The sequence below is a fragment of the Triturus cristatus genome, chromosome 10 (assembly GCF_964204655.1).
Source record: "Triturus cristatus chromosome 10, aTriCri1.1, whole genome shotgun sequence".
In the NCBI taxonomy this organism is placed as follows: Eukaryota; Metazoa; Chordata; class Amphibia; order Caudata; family Salamandridae; genus Triturus; species Triturus cristatus.
In genome coordinates this window covers 23,426,591-23,453,257 of record NC_140593.1, presented here as the reverse complement: position 1 = coordinate 23,453,257, position 26,667 = coordinate 23,426,591, and the positions used below count along the sequence as shown (strand labels likewise).

At 42.8% G+C, this 26,667-nt stretch overlaps 1 protein-coding gene across 1 annotated transcript in view; it reads right to left on the bottom strand.

Moving 5' to 3' along the window:
* Positions 1-26,667, bottom strand: part of LOC146788738 (vomeronasal type-2 receptor 26-like) — a 634,528-nt gene that overhangs the window by 42,218 nt on the left and 565,643 nt on the right. The window lies entirely within an intron of this gene.

Genomic DNA, 26,667 nt, shown 5'->3' with positions numbered 1-26,667 from the left:
ATGGAGGTAGAGATGCAGGGCAGATGTGATAGCATCAGTGTGAGGGATCCATGGAGGAGGAGATGCAGGGCAGATGTGATAGCACCAGTGTCAGGGATCCAGGGATTAAGAGATGCAGAGAAGATGTGATGACATCAGTGTGAGGGATCCTAGGGAGAAAGAGATGTGGGCACATGTGACAGCATCAGTTTGAAGAGTCCAGGGAGTGAGAGATGTAGGGCATATATGATAAATACAGTGTGAGGGAACCAGGGTGGTAGAGATGCAGGGCAGATGTGATAGCATCAGTGTCAGGGATCCAGGTAGTGAGAGATGCGAGGTGCATGTCATAATAATATCAGTGTGAACAATCCAGGGAGTGAGAGATGCTGGGCAGTTGTGATACTATCAGTGTGAGGGTCCAGAGAGAATGAGATGTGAGGAAGATGTGATAACTCAGTGTGAGGTATCTGATGGCCGGAGAGTCAGGGGAGATGTGATGTTAGTGTGAGAGTTCCAGAAAGGAAGAGGTGTGGGGCAGATGAGATAACATCAGTGAAACAGAGAGGAAATATTAACCTCTTCAGTGCCCCGCCCTTTCCACGCCCTGTGCCGGGCGTTTCATTAGCGGGCGGGGTTCATGACGAGATAGTCTCGTCATGGGCACAGCGCAACCGCGCTCCATGACGAGACTATCTCGTCATGGGCACTGAAGGGGTTAAAGAGCACTTTATAAACAGAGTCAGGGTCATCATGAGGAAGAAACACAGAGTACACACCATATTATTACAGAGCCAGGACATCTGAGGACAACAGATTAAACGACAATACTAAGAGACTGAGCATCCAAAGGAGGAGGAACAGGGCCGTCAATCCACAGACCTATTTGATTGTGTAGGTGTAATTTACATATACAGACCCTTAACAAGTGTAAAAACACTTTAGAAATAAGAGTTTCTTCAGAGTAAATATTCTTGTTAGAAGGGGTTGACTTGATTTTGCTGATCCCTTCCCACCTGGTAAATGGCGGAGTTACACATCAGTCAAGGGAAGGTGGCAATCCATTTGCACAGTGAAAATAAAAAGAAAGTGGCTTCTCCCTAGGAAATATATTTTTAGATGGAGAAAATGAAAAAATGAGCAAGTACACTTTACTTTACTTCTGATGAATGTATATGCACGATTTCTCATTCAAAAATGAGATTTCTATGTTGATATCAGCATTTGTGCGAAAATCACTTTCTGGATTACTCTGAAAACGTAAATATTTAAAATCTTAATCAAATTTAGGAGGAACTTATTGAAGTAGATTCCCATTTTAATTTGTGTATGTAAAAGTCACCTAGCAAGTTCTTAGAGGGAGAAGAGATAAAGGGGATCTCCCAAAGTATGAACCGGTCTGGAGCCGTTCTCAATAACAGTGTTTGTGTGCTAAGAAGAACTCCAGGCTGTCCTGGAACCCACCCATGTGGAGAACACTGGGGCTACCCCAGGCTACCCCATGACATGCCTCCATTAGGGGTTTCAGCAGCACTCACAACCTCCCCCTCAGCATTCTGATGATGTCTGTGCGTGCATGGAGCCCCGATATCAGATGGTGCTGGGGACACGCTTGAAGTCATTTTCTTATAGCGCATGTTAGAGAGAGGACTCATTTCAGGTGAGTCCTTCTCGAGAGAGAGGAGTTTTCTAGGCAGACAGACACAGGGGGAAAGGAGATTGTTAGTTATTTCCCCCAGTGTCTGTCTGTAGAGAATTTCTGCTCCATGATTGCGTTGGGGCTGCGATTGCGGAGCAAGAAATTGAATCTACCAGAACAATGGGGTTTTATTTTTTGTTGGGGTGGCGGCCCCTTGGGCGGGAGTCACTCCCCTTAGGGTCTTACGTTATGACCATGTTTCGGCTCCACATGGGCTAGTTTGCCCTTTCTTTTTCAGCTGATTTGCCCCCCGGGGGAAATCAAAACCCACTGGACACCAGGGATGTAATTTTTGCAATAATTGCGAGCAGCAACCCCGTGGGCAAGGCTCGCTCCCCTTTGGGGCTTTTTTTTGTATTCCATCCCTCCCCCCGTATGGGCAGATCAATCATTTTTAGGCCTTTATTCCATCATGGCTGGTGGAAGCCCACCAGACATCATAGAATGTCCTTTTAAATGTGAGTAACCCTTTGGTTAAGAAGCCCACTAGACACCAGGCATAGTATGTAGAAAGTTCACCCCACTTGGCGGCCTTTTGTTTCTTTTTCTATTCTGCCCCCCGGGGGGCAGATAGGTCATTTCTAGGCCTACATGTCCTTTGTAGGGGTACAGAATCACATTAGACACAAGGGATTGTGTTTTAATTGGAGTGACGCTTGGGAACCATATTTTTCTCATTCTGCCCCCCACACTCCAAGGCAGATTAGGCCTTTTTAGGCTCATCTGTCGTCTGGGGTGATGAAGTCCATTATACACCAGGGATTTTGTAGTGGAAAGTTCCCTTTGGCATGGGCCTTGGGGGTCATATTATCTATGCATTGTGCTGTCCCGTTTGAGGGCATATTTTTTTGGTTTTAGGTCTTTTTTGCGTGGATTGGGCCTCAGGGTGGGTAGTAATACTTGAGTCAAATTGCATTAAGTTTATGTATGTGATGGGGGATCTGCTTCTGGGGTAAATTTTGCTTCCTTCTATGGGTGTCTTTTGCCTTTGTCGTGCTTCCTTTCAAGAAAATACCAGCGCCTTTTTTTGTGCTTAATTTTCTTTTTTGTTATTGTAGAGCCAATCATTTCTTTTGTCTTGGTGGTGAAATCTGTTTGTGGGTGCAGCTTTGGCAGATCGGTAGTTTGTGGAGTTGTGGTTGGTAAGTAATACATTTTGTAATCTTTTCATCTATTGTGTATCCTTGGCCTGTTTGTATAATTTGTTTTACTGCTGTACTAATGTTTGAATCTTTTGCTTCTTGTGTTATAGTCTTTCAAAACAGCATTGATCTGTGCATGTTCTGTACTGTCTTGTGATATGTGTAATGTGTTTTGTTTGGTTTTTACTTTCCTTTGGAACTTCATATCAAATCAAAAATATCTTTATTCAAATTTGTTTTAGCGATCAATAAAAGTACATAGAATAAAAAAATCATACATTAAAATATTTTTTCTTTCTGACATAATAATGTACATCACAGCTTGAAAGTTCATTCCATTAAATGTTAAAACTCCACCAATAAAAATCATCTTTTTTTCTCATAATTAAAAATATTATCAACCTAAGATCATCATTCATACATTAGGACTTCTTTGGTGTTTGCTGTGCCTGGGCATAGTAGGTGCAGCTAAAATTCTGGCAGTGAACTTTCTGTCCGAGAAGAATAATCTGATGATGACGTCACTATCAGTGCAGAGGTAGTGCTTCATTTAGAGGAGGACACTAATATGCCGATAGTGCAGCAAGCAGGAACCTGGATTGCAGCACGAGGCTCAAAGGCTTATATATCGTGCGGCCTGTGCTGCCTATCTTTAGTGGTGTCACAGGGTGTAGAGTCAATACTGAAACCTGTTTGTCTATAAATGTCTTTGTTTATGGATTATGTACTAATACTAATGTGTATGTTGAACAGTATTTGAGGGACAACAGTGCCAGACGTAAGTCCCACTCTAGAGCTAACCGGTGGACTTCCACAAATCTGAATAAGTTAAGAAGTTATGTGGTTTACATTTTTTGATGAGATTCATAAGTTAACTGTCTTCATATTGGTCTTCTAGTCCTTGATGTCAACTGCTATACTTCCTGCACCCATGAATCATGATAGGTATTTGCTTCTGCTTTGGATGCTGCATTTTGTTGATAAGGTTCAGCATTGCCACAGGATCACCCTGATTGTGAGCGTCTCTTCAGGATTCAGCTTGTCCTTGATCACTTTGTAGGTCATTTTTAATAGATCTATGTTCCGTGACAAGAAATAGCTGTGGATGAGTCGTTGGTCTTGTTCAATGACTGTTTGGTTTTTAAGCAGTACATTCCTAGCAAGAGTGCATGTTATGAAATTAAGATGTGTTTGCTGTCTAGGAGTAAGAAAGAATATGCCTATATTTCAGGATGCACACTGGTAGGGATTTTTCTATTGACCCCCCCAGTTGTCTTTCCACTTTTGGAGTGAGTCGAACAATTGGGTGGGGGCTTGGCAGAGGATTTTTTAACAATGGTCATCCTTTATAGGTGGATAACTTCTACACTGGTGTGCAATTCCTCAAAGAATTGTTGAGAGTAGACACTGTTGCATGTGTCACAATCCGCTGTAACTGTAGAGGTTAGCCGAAAGAACTTCTATTAAAAAAAAAAAAGACTTTAGAGGGAACAGTGCAGTGCTTTGGTAGTGAAGAACTACTACCTGTGAAATTTTTAGACAGGAGAGATGCCCACATGCTGACAATCATTCATCATCATCCAAATACTTTATGTGGTTGAATAAACCATAAAAGTACGAATCTAAAAACAGTTTAAAAGTAAAAAATGAATCTAAAAATCAAGTACATAAAATGCTGATGCGCAACATTTGAAATACATTAAAAGAAGCGACAAGTCATTAAAATCATTTGGGAAATAATAAGGAAGGTAAAGGGGCCGTCGGACAGGAGACACAATTATACAGAGTTTACAAAGACCTTATAAAAATTAATTTACAATCCTTGAATGATTATAAAAACACCACTACCCCAGTGCTGTGACTCTTATAGTCCAGCTCCAGTGCAGGTATTTGTTGACAACACAAACAATAGATTCTTTGGTGTCACTTCACAGCACCCTAAGTGCAGTTGAGCACTGCCTAACCCTCAGTAATGTGCAGATCAGAAGGAGCCAGAACTTTCTCGGTCTAGCATACCTGGGGCAGAAGAAAAATAATTGGGATAGAGTCTCCTCTGCATAACAGCCCAGTGGGTCGATAGTGCTTTCAGCAATTTTTGATTTCCATCTTGAGCAAAAAGTCTAGAGCGGTAAAGTGCCACGACGGAACCTAATGCACATGAGTCTAGCAGCATGAGGTGGGGTAGAATCTAGGAAGTATTCAAACTGACAATGTTGTTTGAAATCTAAAAACGCAGTAGTGAGTGACCCATGAGACCTATTACTGAATTTGAGATTCCACATATGAGCCCAACAGGTGGGCCTCTAATAAAAAGAGGCATGCAGCCCTCACAATGACACCAATATGCTTCTAAGCTCAATTGGGTCAACATGCCCTTAACGTAGCATAACCACTTTATTCTATACTTATATCTGCTTCAGCTATATTCCTAAATGCATCAAGGTATGTAGTGAGAGCTGGGTGTACTTGAGCCAACGCCAAAAGAAAAGATGACGTAGCTGTTCCCTAGAAGAAATAAAATGGATACCCTTGTCCCATCTTAAGGGGAGCAGGGGTGTGCTTTTCAGGAGGGACAACATGGATCTATGCCTGGCGATCAGGTATACACCATAACTCAGCCCCATATGGGGCACTACCTTCAGCCTTGGCCCTGTAAACCTTTAAAGCTGGTGAAATAGGTCTCATCTTCAAGGCATAAAATAACCTCAAGATGCCAGAAGCATGGTGGCATATGTTTAAACTCCTTTCCTAACTTTAGGGACCCATTGCATGGACTGGGTTAGCCTGACGTCAAGCTAGTCAAAGGAAGAAACTCTGTCAATACTATTTTCATTAAGGGTGATGGAACACCTGAGCGACCTGTGGGGATTAATAGACATACATTTAGTTTTAGTTTTTTGTATGATTAACTATTAATCCATGGTCAAACCAAAAAGCTCAAACAGATTAAGCAGCATCTGCAGGCCAGGTGGCATTTTAGTGATCAGTAGAGTATCATCTCCAAATAAATCGGAGGGTCTTTTATACCCGCAACCCCTGGTGCTTGCACATCAAGATAAGCTATCACATCAATAAGGTATTAAGAAAACAAGGTACGGGCAAATACACATCCCTGCCGAACACCTTTGTAGACTCCAATATGTTCCATCAACTTTCCCTGGCCCCCCCAGCAAATCTGGGCATAAGAATCCTGGTGCAAACGCACAAGGCTACTCAGCAGATCATGAGGGACCTTTTTCATCTTCAGTGTCTCCCATAGTTTTTGACGCAGGACCAAGACAAGTCAAGTCAAACAAGCTTTATTTGGTGCAAAATATACTAGCATAGATACATTCTAATCAGACGGCACAGTTAAAATTTAAAAAATAATAAGAGTATACAATCAAATTTAAAAAGAACAAAACTTCATGCTCAATCAATACATAAAGATGCAGTACACATTTACATAATACATAGAGCAAATAAGCAAGATGACCTATGTCATATAAATACAAAAAGTGCAAAGTTCTATTGTATATCCCGGTATAATACACAGTCAGAATAGGCAAGGTGACCTGTGTCAGATGGGTACATAAAGTGCGTTGTGCTATTGTATATCCCAGTGTATGATACACAAAGTAACTACATAACTTGTCTGGCTTTTCATATAACAGTGCATCCAAATGTGAATATATTTTTCTTATTATTATTGCCATTAATATAAACAAAATGACAGCGTTCATCATTTTTTCATTTTTCATCCCAAATTAAAAGCATGTTTATAATTAAAAACCATCTTAGATAAAAATAGAGGTTTTAAAACAGATTTTCCGATATCCCTATAAAGACTAGAAAAAAGTATAAAATGCAGCGTAGATTGGGGGGACTTTCCATCACACGGGCAATTTGGGAGTTTATGACACCACCTTTCCATTTTAGGGAATGTAATAATATAGTGAAGTGTGCCAAACCTAAGCCTCGTTAAATAAAATCTGTGTTGGATATTTCTTACCTGCGTTAAATTTAATTGTATGCCCCTTACAGATGGGCATTCGCAGTAAGAGGCAACACTGTGTTTTTGGCGAACTTCAACCTCTCTTATGCATTCCCTAGCATTCATATATCTTAACTTCAGGTCACTTTTGCTGTAGTCCTGGATAGATGCAGGAATCTTTCTATCAATATCTACCTTACATCATGTTAAGATGGTAAAAGTGTGCTCTAACCAGGGGATTTGTCTGCTGTGGTCGAGGGTGAGGCAGTCCAGGATTAAATCCCTTGTAAATTTGGTCTCGTCTTTGGCCCATATCCCTTGCCAAAAAGTGATCCCTGTCATGTTTATTAAATCACTTAAGTATGGCACGGATATATCTTTGTCTACTATGTAGTTCGCTGTACTGCTAGGGACTGCCAACAGTTTTTTCAATAATTTATTTTGTTGGGAGGCAGTATTGGCTCTCCCCATATGGCGACCCCATAACATATACCTGTAACACACTTGCTTCGATATAGAGCCAAAATTTCCCATATGGATTTGCTTCCCATTTTTGCTACAAATCTATAAATATCTTCAGTGGACCTTAAACATTTTAAGTTAAAGATTCTAAGTGTGTGTTCCAGATGCCGCTCCTATTATAAATCAAACCCAAGTATGAAAAAGTTAAAACTCTACTTATGACTACCCCTCCCACATGGTGTTGTCTATTCTTCAGCCTACTGGTGCAAAAACACAAGAATACTCAGCAAACGCACAAGGATACTCAGAAGATCATGAGGGACGTTTTTCTTCTTCACTATCTCCCATAGTTTTTGACACAGGACCAAGTCAAATGCAGACTTCAAATTCGCAAAAACATGGCTTCTGCAGGATGGCCATCTTCAGGTAAACAACTTGATCAATAGTAGTCACATCTCTTCTAATAAAGGCTTGAAAGTTAGGCAGGGCATTGTATTTGTCAATCCAAAGATCAATTCTGTCTAAGATCTGCCTGCAGAAGACCTTTTGGGTCACATCAATAATGTTTATTGGCTGTAATTAAGGGGGGAGTGCCAAGAGCCCTTCTTGTGATCAGGGACATTTTCTGCTGCTTTTTAACTAGCAGGAATTTCAACACCTTCCAAAACTGCATTAGATATTCTCTTAATGTAGCCAACACAAAACATGTCTGGGATCCCATTGGGTCAGGCAGCTTTGCAAAGGGCAATGCTATTGATAGCATCATTGGTTGCTTTTACATCAAATGTTAGGTGGAGATAAGAGTCACTGATCACAGTGGGAAGTGGAGAGCTGGCCGACTTCTCAGGTTTCAACAAAGGACCCTAAAGGTCAGAAAAATGCTAGAACCAGGAATTCAAATTAATTGTACTTGCTAAGTAGGACTTTCCACTCACACCCCCATTAGCTACAATCCCCACAAAACCTATTATAATCCCTGGTCTTAGCTACCTCGCACTGTTTTCTGAAGCTACTTATACATTTTCCTCTTTTGTCTGATGTAATTTATGTTGCTACTTTCAATAGCAAGGCGTAATGCATTTTTAGCCTACCTGTAACCCTTGTTATACCAGTCTTAAGTGGCATTGACCCCTGGTATGGCTTCCATTGAAAGCATTGGCCCATACAATTGAAGAGATTTGCGTGTATGGATGAAACTGTGGAGTTTCTACCTTGCTGCGACCGTGGTGTGTCTAGATTCCGCAGAGCATCTAGGAGGGCTTTATCCATATTGTCCCTGGCTCTAGATCCATTTCCACCTTCAGCCATTTTAGTCTATGCCTATTGTTCAATAGAGAGACACCAATGGGAACACCCTTAAGATAATTAAAGGGTTTAGGCAGAAGGCAGTGCATGGCAAATGATGGCTATTTCTAGGGACCACCCACACATCGATAAAGAAATGTCACAGAGGAAGGTCGATTAATATATAATGAATCCTACTGGTCTGCCCTTGCTGATTAACAGTGGGATGTGCTTGCATATCATATTTTGTGTGCCTGATACATGCCCTTAACCTAAGCTTGAGTGTAAGTGAGAGGAGTTAGTAAGCTACCTCAGTCTGTCACTTAAAGGGTTCAATGCCTAATGTGGGGTTCCCCCATTCCTCATCCTCAACACTAGTAAGTGACTGACCTTTATCGTCAAGTGGCTCAAAGGTCACATTGAAGTCACCCGCAAACAATTAATTATTAATTAAAAATGTACAGGTTTGCTAGGTTTCTCTATGTGCTGGCTGAGCTATGGCCCAAACTCCACAGCTAAGCACATCCTAAAAAGAGGGTCAGCTTTCACGGGGAACATGTGATTTGTGCATGTTGCGTTTTGGAGATTTTCCAGTCAAAGGTACGGGCTCTACCCACACAAGTAAAGTACTCATTTTATCGGGAGACTTTGGGGAAATGATAGGTGGTAGAAAATTATTTGCTCTCTGCAGATTCCAGAACTTTCCAGAAATGTTAGGAGAGTGTTTGTTTTTTTAGTCAAAGTTTGAAGTTTATTTCTCCACATCTTGTTTTCTATTTTGATTTGGTGCAATTTCTATGGTTGAGAAACATGCATAGGCGATTCTTGGATGAACCATTCACTGTTGAGGAGGTGGTGTACGTTATTAATATGCTTCCAGGTGATAGGACACCTGAGCTGGATGGCCTGTCTGCAAGTTTTTATAAAGAATATGCTCAGTTCCTGGTGCCACATCTGCTTTCTCTTTATGAAGAATCCCTGGCTGCTGGTGTAATGCCCACTTTGCTGCATGAGGCGCTGACTGTAACCATTCTTAAGCTGGACAAAACTCCCCAGCACAGCGAGTCCTACCAACCCTTATCTATGATAAATGTTGAGAATAAATACTCGCCAAGCTCATTGCCTCGTGCCGGCTCCTTCTCCTGCTGCAAATTGTGAGACAGGACCAGCCCAGCTTTGTTCCTGGGAGGTCAATGGCTCTTAATCTGCGTACCTTCTGTGCCTTTATTCACATTATCAATCCTGGTCTCCGGGCCGCTGCAGTGTTCCTCGATGCCACTAAGTCCTTTGAATTCCTGGAATCGGCTTACCTGTTAGCGCTCCTTTCTCGCCCTGATCTGAATCCCGATTCATCAAACTGATTTGTCTGCCATACACCCAACCATCTGCCTGCTTGCAAATAACTAGGACTATTACTCCCCACTTTAAGGTGTTGCAGAGCACCTGCCAGGGGTACCCGCTGTCACCTATTTTATGTGCCATAGCCATGGAGCCATGGAGAAACAACACCACTCCCACAGAGGCCTGGCATTCACCACCTGCGCCATGCTTGTGTCCATGTTTGCGGATGATGTCACTCAGTATGTCAGAAATCCATTGGACAATCTGGACCCACTGATATGGAAATGAAACAGATGTGGCCGTATATTCGCTGTAACTATTAACTGGACCAAGTCCACCTTGTTTCCTCTTATGGATGTGCCTCAGGATTTTAACTCTGAATTTCCTCTCCGGGCATATAAATTGGTGAGATATCTGGGGATTTGGAACAACAGAAACCTCAACAACCTGTGGAAAGATAATTATGGGTGCCTGGTGACTTGGTTGGAAGAATGAGCAGAGGGTTGGCATAGGCTCCCACTGTCCTTGACGGGCAGGTTGGCCATCACCAAGCTGGTTTTGCTTCCTAAACTCCTCTGCCTGTTAATAACTTACAGCTCCAACTCCTATTGGCGTTTGCTCGTCCTTGGTCTCACTGGTGTGGAGCCCTGGAGAAATGCACTGCAGAGTGACTTGGAGTGGTTTGGAGCAGGAGCAGTGTTGGAACCGGAGCTGTGTTGAAGTCTGCGATCGCAATAATGCCCATATCCACACTTGCAGTATCTGGGCTCAGTATTGAGATCACCGCAGGATCCCAGGGGCCCTACGCTGGACCGCAGCAACTCCTGAGATCCAGCTCCCTCCAATCCCGTGAGCATTTTGGGAAGCTAGGGTGGTCTGTTGACCTCCAGCTATCGGCCTGTCATTGGTCCCTGCCTGGCTACTTCCCCTCCCAGCTGTGCCATAGCCGGCTCCTGCAGAGAGTGAGTCCCAGGTGGCCCAAGAAGGTGGCCCAGGTAGGTCTGGATGCAGCATGAGGCCCACCTAGTGTGCCCCACTTGTGCAGAGGGTGCGAGGAGAAGTGAAGGTTGCACGGTAGGTTAGTAGATAGGCCCCGTGAAAAACACCAATCGCTGCAATCAACAGTACTTAGTGTTACATCGTGCCCACCCTCATCTGTTTGTTGGTCATATGTTGCCCTGAACATTTGTCTGTTAACCTCCATGCAAATCCCTATTTCTCCACCTCTCTTGCTTATTTCTGCACTTCTCTTGCTTCTTTCTGCTCTGCTATTGCTTCTTTCTGCACCTGACTTGCAAATTTCTGTATCCCTCTCACCTCTTTCTGTAACCCAGTTTCGTCTTTCTGTACCTTCCTTGCCTGTTTCTGCACCTCTCTTGCCTCTTTTGGCACCTGTGTTGCTTTCTTTCTGCACTTCTCTCTCCTCTTTCTGCACTCCTATTGCCTCTTCCTGCACCTCTCTTGCTTCTTTCTGCACCCCTGTTGTCTCTTTCTGCACACCTGTTGTCTCTTTCTGCACTCGTCTTCCCTGTTTCTGCACCTCTCTTGCTTCTTTCTGTGCTTCTATTGCTTCCTTCAGTACGTCTCTTGATTCTTTCTGCACCCTTCTTCCCTTTTTTTGCATCCCTCTTGCCTCTTTGTGCTGTTCTCTTGCCTGTTTCTGCACCTCTCTTGCCTCTTTAAGCACCTCTGTTGCTTCTTTCTGCACTTCGCTTGCTTCTTTCAGCACCCCTCTTGCCTCTTTCTGAACCTCTTTTGCCTATTTGTGCACCTCTCCTGCCTCTTTCTGGACCTCTCTTGCCCTTTTATGCAGTTCACTTGCATCTTTCTACACTTCTTTTGCTCCTTTATGTACTTTTCTTGCCTCTTATGGTACCCCCTTCCTCTTTCTGCACCTCTGTTGATTCTTTCTGCACTGCTCTTGCTTTTCTTTTTGCAACTCTGTTCCAAATTCTCGCATCCCTCTTCTCTCTTTCTGTTCCCTTCTTCCCTCTATCTTCACCTCCCTTGCCTTTGTCTGCCTATCTGTTCCTCCATTCTGTACCCCTTTTGCCTGTTTCTGCAAATATCTTGCCTCTTTCTGCAGTTCTCTTGCTTCTTTCTTCACCTTTCTTGCTTCTTATGCCCATCTCTTTCTGCACCTCTCTTGCCTTATTCTGCACATCTCTTGGATCTCTCTGCACTGCTCTTGCCTCTTTCTGCACCCCTCTTGCCTCTTTCTGCACCTTGTTGAACCTACAGCCCGAAGCGCTAGATGGAATTGCACCAAATTTACCAAAATGCTAGATGTTGTTACGCAGATTATGCTTTTTGTTTGAAATCTCTTCAGTACTTTTTCAGAAATGTTAGTTGAACATTTTAGTGATATCGTTGGCCACAAATGTTTCCTGATGATTTCGCTGGCACTGACGTATGCGCACGCCAGCCGGAATACTCTGATTGGCTTGATGCAATCTGAACAAAAAGTTGTGGCCGCCATTTTATCGATCAGGAATGATTCAAGGGCTGAATATTTCTGTGAATGCTTACATTAGGGGTTATGATGGAGGTTATTCCAATCTCATGTTTGAGAAATTGGAGCATTATTGCCACAAGTTATGGGTCCAAAATTGTGATGATGCGGTGACCGCGAGCGCAGGCTAAAGGATTGTTGCGTGTACATTGCAAATATTATGGCGATCCTGCGAATCGTGGTGAAAATACAAAAAAATATTTAAAGCTGCATACACACTCTCGCTAGTCAAAGGCACAGACTCATGTACCTACTCACATATCTACTTAGACACTCATGCACCCACTCACTCACATACCCACTCCGATACTAATGCACCCACTTACAGACTCACTCAGGGACCCATGTATGTACTCAAATAAGCATTCAGAGGCTCATGCACCCTCTCACAGATGCACTTAGAGATTTATGGACCCACTCACACATATAGTCAGCATCTTATACACCAAGTCGCAGACCCACTCAGAGACTCATACATCCCACTCACAGACCCTCTAAGATACTCATGTATCCACTCACAGACCCACTGAGAGACTTATGCTTCCATTCACACACACACAAGAGATTGTTGCACCCACTCACAGATCCACTGAAATTCTCATGCACCCAGTCATAGACCCACTCAGAGACTCATGTACCCAGTCACAGACCCACTGAGACACTCATGAACCAACACAGAGACCCACTGATACAATCATGCTTCCACTCACACAGCCACTGATAGATGAATGCACCGACTCACAGATCTACGCAGAGACTCATGCTCCTGTGTACAGACCCAGTCAAAGACTGATACTCCCATCCACAGACCCACTCAGACACTTATGCACCTACTCATAGCTCCATGCACCAACTCATGTACCCATTCACATAACCAGTGAGACACTCATACACCAATTCACATACCCACTCAGACACTTTTGCACCCAGTCGGAGACTCAGTGAGAAACATATCTATCTACTTATATAATCACTCAGAGAATCATACACTCACTCACAGACCTACTCAAAAACACATGCCTACTCACATACCCACTTAAAGACTCATACATCTACTCACAGACCACCTCAGACACTCATACACCCAGTCATATACCCATTCAGACACTGTTGCACCCACTCATAGATTTACTAAGAGACTCATGTGCCTACTCATTTACCCACTCAAAGATTTATATACCTAATGAAAGACTTACTCAGAGACTCATGTGTCCACTTACATACCCACTCAGAGAATCATGCACCAACTTGTATATTCATACAGAGATTCATGCACTCACTTGAATACCCTCTCAGACAGTGATGCACCCACTCATATACTCACTCAGAGACATATTCACCCAGATACAGACACATTCAGAGACTAGAACAGCCAATCACAGACCCACTCACACACCCACTGGCAGACCTAGTCAAAGACTCATATGCCCACTCACAGACCCACCAGAGACTTAAGCACCCAGTCATAGATCCAGTCACATACTCATGTACTCAATGACATTCCCACTCAGAGACACTTATATACCCATTTGCATACTCACTCAGACACTCATATCCCACACTCACATACCGACTCAAACACTTTTGCACCCACTCACTGACTCAAAAAGTCATGAGTCTACTCTCATACCCACTCACAGACTGATATACCCACTCACAGACCACTTTGAGATTTATGCACCCACTCACATAACCCAGTAAATCATTAATACACACTGTTATATAGCTATTGAGAGAGTGATAAATGTTTCTATAGAGTTTTTTAGTTAGTGATTTATCTATTGTGATGGTTAGAATTAATAGAATCATTTTTTTATGTGGTGGTGGCTACTTCATTGCTGCTGTTGCTTTGCATTTTTGTAACATATCTGTGATCATCGTGGGCACTAATGTCATTGTGACTCCTGGCATAACCTTGAACATGGAAAATAGTTTTCAGAAATGTTTTTTTAGAAACTCATTAGAAAAACATATGTGACCATCTCGATTTTAAATTGAGCAAAACAATGCCTTCTGACATATTTACCATTAGCGGTTTTTATACGTTTTGCGCATTTGAACTGCATGTATATAGCACTCTCAATGCGCTAATAACAATGTTAATCGTAGACGAAATACAGGATTGTAAGCTGTAGGCACAAATGTGTTAATAGGAGGAGACCCAGATGATGAAGCATGTCACCACTGGTGAGTGATGGGAATTCGTTTTAAGATTAAGATTTTTTTACATAAACTTGTATTGTGGTAGGTGTGCATGCAGATTCCTCATTTTTCCTTTTTTCTTATGATAGATTTTAGACCCGTGGATATCTATCAATAGACAGTGTGAGGGAAAAGCATCCTCAATTTAGTAAAGATAAATTTAGGACTACTAAATTGAGAAAAATCCTAATTTTAAGACTTTCGGTATTCACAGAAGGCATTTAGGAGTCCTAAAGTTAGGACTCCTAACTTCTGTGAATACCGAAATGAGTAAGTGCCTTCTGTGAATACCAAAATGAGTAAGTGCCTTCTGCGAATACCAAAATGGTAGTAAGTTTAGGATTTTGTCTTAAGTTAGTTCTGTGAATCGGGCACTATGAACTCAATTCACAGGTATGTACATAACATTTTAATTATTTTAATAAATCACATGCAAAGATTCACGTGGAACTTTGATAAAAAGAGTATCACAGTCATTTGAAAAATATATATTAGATGGACTGCGGCTGGCAGTGTGTTTGGTTTTGCATATTTTAAGAGAGGTGACTTATATATAGTATGTGTTACTTGTAGAGTATGTCTTTAAGATGTTAGTACCGAATGTTTTGGGAAGTAAGAGGAAAATGAATGTTTGCCCCTTTATTGCATTGTGTACTTTATATAAAAAACAACAGTACAGTACTGTTAAAAGTTACAATGAGCAATGTCTTTAAACATGACAATGTTTTAAATGTCTAAGTATCTTGTGTAGAACAGACAGATCTAGATAGTTTGCATTCCTGAAGTTGTAGTAATTTTAGTCACTGAAATCAAAATCAAATCAAACTTTATTCGATTTTTTTTTCATGAAAATCGTAAAAGCATACAGAATTTAATAAATACAAATGTCTTTTTGTCGTAAAACTAAAATCAATTAATAATACATCAGATCATTTTACAACATATAGATACAATTCTCAATATTTATCCTACATTTGATGATAAGATTAAGAACAGGGCTATCTCTCTTGTAAGACATTCATTTTCCAAGATCTGCAATGCAATAAACCCTGGACGACATTGCTTCAAGCCCCATAATCTTAAAATAGGTATGATCCATCTCCTCCTTGTTGCCTTGTAGAACTTACAAAAAATAACAACGTGCATTGTAGATTGCTGGGAGACCTCATCACACAGACATTTACACAACATTTTGGACCAATTGTCTGTGTTGGGAAACTGTTCAGGCGATGGAAAGTACTCAGTCTAAAATGGGTTAAAACCAATCTGTCGTACCCACGTGGTATATTAGTTAAGTATAACTGAATACCCGGAGTACTTAGCAACATTTGATTTGAGAATACCGTTGGATGTGAAGCCTCCCCCGTGAGTCTAAGTGCCTCCAGATGAGACATACATGATTTTTTGAAAGTTTTTTCTGGAGATAGAGATCATAGAGGGGGGATTGTCATAAAAGCCCGGATGCCCCAAGTCACTCGTGAAATCTTTTATATATTTCAACCATCATATTTCTAATGCATGATCTAATTTAAGACTGTCTGTTAAGATTTCACGGTTAAATGATGTGTTGGCTGTAGACCAGATCCGATGCCATAGGAGGACCGGTTGTGCTTTTGTTATATCAGTTATATGCAGGACTCCCAATTCTGCGTGGCAAATGTAAGACGAGGTACTACGTGGGACTGCCAACAGAAATCTTAAAAATGCATTTTCAGTCTTTTGGATTACATTTGCATCACAATAGCCCCAAATCCCTGCACCATATATAGCTGTAATGACACATTTTTCTCTAAAAATATGGAGCAGCTCAGCCAGGGGTTTTTTGCCCAATTTTTTAGAAAATTTGACCAAGGCTGAAGTTGCTCTAATAAAATACATGTTTCTGGTTTTAATAGCCTGGCACAAAGATCCCTTAGAATTAAATAGAAATCCTAAGTAGGCCTATTAGGTGGCAGTTTCTACCTTTCTACGATCAATATGGATGTCTCTAGTCTTCATACTACCTTTCCCCCAACTCATTATAAAAGTTTTATTGGCATTCACTCTCAGGCCCAGATTTTTCATAAACTGGTTATATATGTCAAAGGATCGTAGTAGACCCAGCGCTGTGCAAGCTATTATTACGGCGGCGTCCGCATAAAGGAGGGCAGGCAGGGGTGCGGCAGGCTATTTGTGGTAGATCACGGCACTTTTCTACCATCGCCTGTTCTTTTCCATTAGGGTATAGTGTGAATAAAAAGGAGCCAAAGCTCAGCCCTGCCTAACCCCCCCCTCCACCTTGAAGGATGCCGAACACACGCCCTTGGACCCATACCGGACCCTGGCAGTCGCAATTGTTTACAGCTGCCTCAAAAATTGGATTAGCCGTTCCTCCACTCCCAAGCTGGCTAAAATGTACCATCACTTCTCATGGATAACACAATCGAAATGGGCCGTGAGATCTACATATGCCAAAAATAGTTTCCCCTTTCTTGTCCTTGTATAGTTGCCAATTGAAATATTAAGGTTTAGGCCTTGCTCTAATGTGCCCAGACCCTCTCTAAACCCAAACTGCAGGTCGGATAAGACATCGTTGGCCTCTGCCCATGATTGCAACCGATTGAGTACTATCTGCCCTGCCACTTTAGCCAGAGAATCAAGCAATGAAATAGGGCGATAGCAAGCTGGATTCTGCCTATTGCCTTTTTTGAAGATAGGGACCACTGTGGATTCTGTCCAAGTTTTGATGAGGCCAGTTTCACAGCAAGCTGCAAACACTTGCGTTAAAAGTGGGCCCCATAGATTAAAGTTAGATTTGAAGAGATCTATGGGCATCCCATCTGGTCCTGGTGCCTTACCTCCCTTGCTGACATTTATAGTGTGGAGTACTTCCTCGAGGGTAAAGGTTAGGGCTATAGGAAAATGTATCAGTGGCGTTTTGGCCTGTAAAGTAGGGTTAAAGTCCATGCCCTCCACTTCCTCAGCCCTTCTGTAAATACTAGAATAATGCTCCTCCCAAAGTCCTTTCTCAATGTCAATTTTCATACTTGGGTTCTTGTTGGATTCAAGAAAGGGGGATTTCACAACCTGCCAAAAGGCGGTGCTGTGCTTCTTTTTACTAGCCTCATGTAAATCAGCCCAAGCCTTATCTTTAAGTTCCCTTTTACGTAGTTTCAGGGCATACTTATATTCCCTTCTACAGTCCCTAATTTCCTAGAAGTCCCTGTTAGTTTTATGTTAGGCTTCTTTTAATTTTGAGTATGCTTTTGTGCATTTGTGGTCAAACCATACTGGAGTTTTACCCTGGCCTTTGACCTTGACCTTTAGTGTACTTCTAATTGTCTCTGTGATCTGCATGCAGGGTTCCATGATTACTTCCGGCAATGCAGACACATCTAAGCAAACTTCAAAATGTTTATAATTACTTTTTAAGATTTTTTCAATAAACTCAGTGGGCTCTAGCTTGTCCCATCTCAGGGAGTAGCCGTTGTGTTTATCCAAAACTAAGTCACGGACTGCATAATCCCTTTTTTTCTGAGAATATTGTAACTTGGTAAGTTTGGATATAATCGTGCTCGGGGGAAAATGGTCACTCAAAACGTTCTTGTGTACTTCATCATCAAGAAATCTATTTGCATATCTATTTGGGATGAGTATATAATCTATAATGGAACTCAGGTGAAGGTCTGTGTAAAGTGAATCGATGGTGAACATAGTAAATTAGCAAAACCCAGGTCTAATGCTAATATCATTCTATTTAGAAAGTCCCCACATGGAGAATGTGGGAAATGAGATAGATTACAATGATTATCATCCATTAATTCACAAGTAATATCATTGACCAATCAGCACAGTGCTATTTTATAATCCCCCCTAAACAATATAAACATCACCCGCCTGATTGTTCTGCATCTCATATACATAATTCATGAGTTGTTTCAGAATGACCACCATACTTTCCCTTGGAGCATTATTATAGAAATTGATCAACACAAAACAATTCCTATTATCCAACTTTAAAATCACAATTTGATAGTGAGTTTCTGACTTTCTGAGTAATGTTTTGTGCGTGCTCAACTTATTTGAAATATAGATGCTAAGACCCCCCTTAGGCCTTCCATGACTTGACGGAATGGCAGGTTTGTGAAAGGTCTTACGACCATTTATGTGAAGTGGATCCACGGACCATGTTTCTTGGAGACAGAGAATATTGAAATCCTCAACAAAGTCAAGTCATAAAGGATTAGCCAATTTGGATGTTAGGCCCGCGATGTTCCAGAATAGAACAGAGACACTAGACTCATGATTTTTACACCCATTTTCCAAAACTTGCGATGTGATGTCATGAGTGAAAGCCTCGTGAATCGGGTTATTTGATAGAGCAGGACCTATATCCCTCCCTGAGATATGGATGACCGCTCCCCTATGGCAGCTTCTTGTGCTAATATCCCCACTTTCAGTGCGTGCTCCGAGAGTTCTTAGAGAGAGCACCCTTGGACTGGGACCGGTTGTATCCAGAGCTGATGTTAGATAATCATGCGGGCTATCGTTAGCAGGTATGAGTCATTCTATTTCTTCAAGAGAAGGGAGGAATTCAAAGCCATTTTCCACTGCCACATTATACACAGAGCTGTTACGCTCATTAGTGGCTATTTCTGGCTTGTCCCTCCAATGTCGAAATAGTGGCTAGTAAAAGAAGCCCAGAGGAAGTATGTTGATGCCAGTTGGCATTATTGTGTCATTGCCTGCCCTCCAAAGAATATTCTCCATTAACTGCGGGGTCTTGAATGTCAATATCACGCAGTAAACACAAAGAGATGATGAACGGAGTGCTGAAAGTTTTCAAACACTCACCCCCAGTCACAGATCTGGGTTGAATCCATCATCATTCTTTAGCTCACTTTGCCACCCCAGTTCAGACACGGCTATATGCAAATCAGTCTTGACCCTGTGCCTCATGAGAACAGTGCAGCCCGCAGTCCCCTTGGAGGGTTTTATGGTCTTTACCGATCCAATTGACCCTACGTGCCATCTTGAATACCATAAAAAGTTGTTCCGTAAGCCATATTTTTGTGCCCAGCAAGTGCAAGGATTTGTTTCTTAAAGTGTCCCATTCTTCTGTCTCTTGTAACCTCAGTCTAGGTACGTTTGCCAAGATAACTGTGTATGGTGTTACTCCTTGGGGCAAATCCAAGCGGACCAGGTCAGATTTATCTGGCCTAGAGGATATGGGTATGGAGCTGTAGCTATTCTGTACCAGCCTTATGTTTCCTACACGTGTATCGGTGTCCATATTTTCCCTGTATGGCTTTTATTTCGGTTGGGGATTATTTCAAGAGGATGTTGTGAGAAGTTGGCCTGGCATATGCTGTCCACTAGTTATAGTGGGCACCTTGCACCAGTACAAACAACCCCTTATTGAGGATAGGTTAAAGACAACCTTTATTGAAAGCTATCCTAGTGGTAGCTATGGAGAGCAGCCTTCAGGCTAAGTCTTGAAGGAATGCAAATCAGCTTGATTTACCAGTCTATAATCTCTTCAATTACCAAATGAAAGGGAACTACACCAGGTATATATACAAAATATATGTATTTATTTCTAAACACACCCTACTAGTATCTGTATAAGGCTAGAGGTTCAAACACATAAGTTACACTTCAAATGTTACAGTAAAATAGCACAAATACACGTCAGGCCCTAGGGGCGAGCCAAACCATATACTAAAATAGTGGTATAAGAACCACGACTTAACTAAACACAAGGCCTAGAGCCTGTAGAATCACTGGGACCCCAAGGAACCACCCAAGGTTGTGACACAGGGGACCCACGGGGGCCGTGTGCAGTGTGAAAACACAGCTAAGAGCTCCCGTTTGCTTCTATTGGAAAAGTTGCAGTTAGATTTTTAAAGATTAGGGACACTTAGATATGAGTCAGCACCAAACCCTTTTGGACTTAGGAAGTTCTAGGGTCAACACTCACGGGAGCACCAGAGTACTCATGTTACCTCACCCAGGGAATCCGGGTGCATAGGTGTGAAATGGTGTTGGGTCGCGTAGTCGTTTTCAAAGGGAGCTGAGGAAGAAGTGCTGCTGCCGGGAAGATGCGAAGTGTCCGAAGAGATCCAAGCCTGGATCAAAGTTTAGAAGAACCTGAAAGAAGAGGGGACAGAGTCTGGGTCACTTGCCAGTGACCAGGGGCACGATAGATGAATGGCCACCAATTTCAGGTGAAAGAGGTGAAGTTTGACTCTTCAGCCACGTGGACCAGGAGGCATTGAGGATGACCAGGAGCTGGATTCGAGCTGTCCCGTGAAGGATGCTCAAGTTCTGCAGCATCGGTGCCTAGATTGGACACAACAAGCCTTGGCAACAACAACCCACGCAGAAAAGAAAAAGATCCTTTGGTGCAGACCAGCAAGGTCTGAGGGACTCACCACTTGGTAGATAGTCGGGGCACATCTAGAGCAATCAGGAAAGCCCAAGGAAAATCAAAGTTACCTTTACAGGGACCCACCAGTTGACGGACCAGGGATCGCAAAGGGACCTCAAGAGGAATCACAAAATGGTGGCCCTTGGGTCACTCGGGGTGACTAGGCTGACAACCTTCAGTGCATTCTCTGCTCGAGGTGGGGGCTACAAGGAACACCAAGCATGACTTCAAGATACATTGAGAAATCTATTCAATAGCAAAAGTGCACGGTGACCAGGAGCTCCGATTACACATTACTCACTAGGGCTGAGGGTTTCAGCTTTGCTGGGGACTCGGGTCAGCAACTGAGAAGTCTGGAATTCCTCTTCCTGTGTTGCAAAATCTTCAGCATCCAGCGGGAGCTTCAGAGAGGTAGACTGGCAATCGAAGTTTCAGGATTCAGCTTCAGAGTTTCGTACAAGGATATCTAAAGTCCTGTTGCCAGGGGTTCCTTACTTATACCTAAGGAAGGGGTTGGACTAACTCTGGGAACCCACCTATGGGAGGGTTTGTAAAGAAGGGTGGCTACACCCATTTCCTTTGTCCAGTTTCATGCCAGAGCAGGGTCTGGAAGCCCCTCAACCGCTTTGAGCGGGACTATGCACAGGGACACCAAATGTGCCCCCAGTGCAGGATTCCAAAGCACTCTGAGAGTGCTCCCACCGAGCCCCACTACACATAAGCCTGTCTGGGAGGTGGTTACACCTCCCTGTGACAGGAAACCTATTGTCCAGGCCTCCACTGCCAGAGTTTCGGTCAGCAGCAGGAGGCCAGACCCGTGTCTGTGGCTGCAGAATCCATTTGTGATGCCAGGGCTCTGTTAAGTTGGTACCGGGTATACCGGTGCTGTCATGTCTCTCCCTCAAGAAGGGTGGGATCATATTCTCACATCATGAATTGATGTGGGGGTATGATTCCAAGGTGTTTGACACCAAACACAACATGTTTCCGTGCAGTGAGTCCAAAGTTAGCATTAACCGTTTTAGATAATATGCACTTAAGAGTATATGGTCAGGCTACACTACTGACAACCCCGGAGAAAAATTCCGAAGGCTGCAGAGGGGCTCAGCTCATGCCTGGACACCCTCTCACATATCACCAAGCACCCTGCCTTCAGGGTTGATAAAGCCTGCCATAGGGGTGACTGATAGGTTTCTATGTGCAGTGATAGGTGAGATATAGTGAAACTATATCTCAGTAAGGGGTGCATGCACCACCTTACCCAGGCTGCAGTAGCAGACCTGTGGTGTCATTTTGGAGGGATTTCGAGGGGTGGCATAATACATGATTCAGCCCCTGGTAGGCCTCTGGGGTATCTATGCCCTGGGCACTTATTATACCATATACTAGGGACTTATAAGGGCACCTCAGAATCCAATATGTGGTGTACCTAAGGTACTAGGAATCAATTTATAGAGGAAGCAGCTAGGCTGGGGTCCTGAATAGCAGGGCCCCAGCCAGACTAAAGGCGAAAACTGTGAAACACCAGCAAAAAGTGGGGGTAACCATAAGAGGCAGATCCTACTCTCCTACAGATGTGGTGATAGCTCCCAGGATCATAAGTTCTGTCCTGGGGTAGTACGCAGTACTGAGCCCTCTACCTTTTATGGTCTGTGATACAACGTGAGATTCAGTATGGTTTACTGGTCTCTGGTTGCAACAAGGTACCTGCCTTGGATTACTGTGATGTGTTATCTGATTGATCGCCCCTTGGTTAACTACACAACTGTCCAGTCGTACTTCTATCTTGGCGTCTCGTTCCTCTAGTGATGTCATTGAGGTTCGTACCAAGGAATCTAATTTTTCCACTAAGGAGGTTAAGTTGCCCATGTTATGAGCCAGGGATTTAGGCTTCTCCCTGTTTCCTGCTTCAGACGGAATACGTTTTGACCTAGCTATGGGCGCTTTTTTGATGTTTTAGTTGAAATAAGCCTAAGTCTAATACTAATTACCATGTCCTTATCTGGGATTGGGCTTGTCTTACTCACATCAGTAGGTATTTTGTGGCGCTTTAATGGGGGCTGGATGGTGGAATCTTCATCACTGAGTGTTATGTGATCTGACGTATTAACAATGCAGCCGTTCTGAGGAACGATATGTCATGGGGATGTTGAAGAGGCTACTACTGTTCTTGTAATCAGTGACTCCTCCACAGTAGATATCTGTTTCTCAATAGCCCCCATTGCCCCCATGAGGTAGCTCATTAGGGTGTGATGAGTTTTTGCTACTGCCTTTTTAGCAAGTTTGGGCAGACAGTGGAATCCTTTCTCTTCCCCAATCTTAGATCCCTGGACTCCTCCCAGAAAACACAATAGGTACTATAGGGTACTATAAGAAAAGGTGGACCATGCAACCAGGTCTAGATTCTTGCACATGTACAAAAACTAACAGATTAAATTACTAAACAAGAGTCATTAACCCGAGCGTGGCTGAGTCGGTGTGTATAGTTCCTCAGTCAATAGACAGTAGTCAGTGGCCACATATGGTCCGAAATGGAGTATCCACTGTTAAACTGTTAAAATGTAGTTGCAGTCAATCGCTGCTTGTCGGAGAAATGCAGACCGTGTTCAATATCCAAGCCACAGGACTGCGCTTACCTTCTGTTTCAGAAGTGGGGAAGTCTCCCAGGTCTAGCTATCCACAAACTTAGGGGATAAGGCACTGCGGGAGACTGTGCTGCTCTTCAAAGTGCCTCCAGGTGCTGGAAAATGACGTGCCCGGCTCCGGATGCGTTGAAGGCTCGGAACGGTAGTGTGTGTCCCCCTCAGGCCAGGAAACAGATGCATAGTGCAGCAGTGAAGAAGAAATAGGCATCCCTTACTGCGGGAGCCCACGCTTCTCTTTAAAGCACATCCAGGCCCTGGAAACTGACGTGCGTGGCTGCGGCCACGTTGGAGGCTGGGACCGGTAGTGTGTGTCCCCCTCAGGGCAGGAAACAGATGCATAGTGCAGCAGTGAAGAAGAAACAGGCGTCACTTACTGCTGGAGCCTGCGCTGCTCTTTAAAGCACCTCCAGGTGCTGGAAACTGACGTGCGTGGCTCTGGCCACGTTGGAGGCTGGGACCGGTATTGTGTGTCTCCCTCAGGGCAGGAAACAGATGCAAAGTGGGGCAGTAAAGAAGAAATGGGCGTCCCACACTGTGGGAGCCCGTGCTGCTCTTTAAAGCGCCTCCAAGCCCTTGAAACTGACATGCGCAGCTCCGGCCACGTTGGATGGTGGGACTGGTAGTGTGTGTCCCCGTCAGGTCAGCAAACAGATACAAAGTGTGGCAGTAAAGAAGAAACGGATGTCCCACACTGTGGGAGCCCACGCTGCTCTTTAAAGCACATCCAGGTGCTGGAAACTGATGTGCGCGTCTCCGGCTGTGTTGGAGGCTGGGATCGATAGTGTGTGTCCCCCTCAGCCCAGGAAACAGGTGCAAAGTGTGGCAGTAAAGAAGGAAATGGGCGTCCTGCACTGCGGTAGCCCGCGCTGCTCTTTAAAGCACTTCCAGGTACTGGAAACTGACGTACGCTTCTCTGGCCACGTTGGAGGCTGGGACCGGTAGTGTGTGTCCCCCTCAGGCCAGGAAACAGATGCAAAGTACAGCAGTAAAGAAGAAACAGGCATCTTTTAGTCACATTATTAAACAGGAGTAGTGTAGTCACAAATAAAGGAAAAGAAAATGTGCTGTACCTGTCTATAAATTATGAAATACTAATACTTGTTAGGTATGTATTAGGAAGTGCTTGTAAATGTGGTCTGTAATTTATATGACTGATTGCATATGCTTAGATTGTGAGATATTGTTTTTGTGGTTGCAGTTAGTTATATATACGATGAGACTCTCAAGTTTACTTAAACATGCAGTGAACCATATGTTTTAGGAAAGATGTCTTGAAGGTGTATATCTATTATGAAATCGCACATATGCTTACATGAAGATATATCTTCTTCAAGGCGTTTGAAAATGTTTTGTGTATGGTGAGGGTGGTGCATTTCATTAAACATGCGCTGTTTAAAATTGAAAAGATTTAGTGGTGTTTGAGAGAGTGTTTGTGCTAGTTTCACTTGGCCTGTAACTTTTCTTTGAAAAATGCTGAATATATGTTGAAAACAAATAATACATATTTGAGAAATGTTAAAAAAGTGACAAGTGTTGTTTTCAGTTTTAGAAACTTACTGATACATGTGTCCACTGAGTAACAGAGCAATGCACTCTAAATAATCCAGCACAATTCATATGCAACCTCATTTAAAATAATCCTCCTCTCTCCCTCTCTTAGTGCGCTCTTCATGCAATTTCCATGGAAGGTTTTTAGATGAAACAACATTGATGTCATCCACAAGAGTACTTTTATACTGGTGCTTCTAGACAGAGTTTTATCACATAGTGTGCAAAACGTTGCTACTGTTTTTGATTCTCCTCATGAAATCTTGAAAAACTCCCAGGCAATGTTGGATTTCTTTTGGGGCTCCTCCTCCTCATCAGATTCCCCGGTAGCAAACTCCTGACCTTCCTGCTCCAACTGCTGGACCACCTCTTCTCCCTCTCCAGGCTGAGTTGCCTTTTTTTCTTTAAAACATACCCAAAAATGACTCTCCTAAATGCAGCCAAGAGCTCTCCATCAAATGTGCTGATAGGAAAATAAGGAAACATGAATGAGTATGTACTTCCTATCCACATACATGAAAAGTGTAGGATACCATCATATTCCTTTGTGACGGGGTCACATGATATTCGTGACGTCTGACATCATCGTGAATACCCGAAATTATAAACAAAAATGTTTTGCTGTAAAATTAGTACACTAAAATAAATGTAAACTATATGGCAATAAACCTCTAATGCTCAAAACTCAATATGAAATGTTTAAATATGCATTTAACACTTTCTCAAAAACACGTAGTGGTCACGACTACAAAATGCGTCTCTGCATCTGCGGCCATCGCAAATTCTGGAAAATATATTAAACAGTATTTTGAAATTAAAAGTAATGTATAAGATAATAATTCTTCCTTTTTTTTAGAAAATCTCTAGAATAAGGAAAAGTCCAGGGAAGCTTAATATACGCAAAATCTCAAATATTGAAAGTTTGAGAGCGTTGTGGGTGACAATGTCACTGCAACGGCCGGTGAAACCTCAGAGGGAAAAGAAATTAGGAACTAATTTGAAAAGAAAATCTTTAAGCTATACAATTTTATAGGGTGAACTACAAACCCCAATGAATCATTTCTGTGTCTGAAATGGCTAAATGTATGTTTTACACTGTTTATAAATTTGCTACATTTCTCGATGTCGCTGCAATACTCAAGACGGTGTGTCTGGATTATTGTTTCTAATACCCTAGACAACGCAGGAGCAGAACGATGCCTATATCCCAATGCCCCTCTCAGAACGTTCCTGCTAGGTATTGTTATCCATCACAGGTAAGTACTATAGGGGGAAAGGGGATTGGGACAGAGAAGAGACAGCCCGGTGGTCCTCTACCAATTCACCTCGTCTTCTTCTTCTTTACAGTGCTACAAACATATACATTATTAGATAACTATTCTGAATTCAAAACTTACAGTGCTTTTACATAAGCTAACTTATCCTAACAGATTAACTTTGGGGCCAAACCTCTCTTCTATTGACTTCTCTT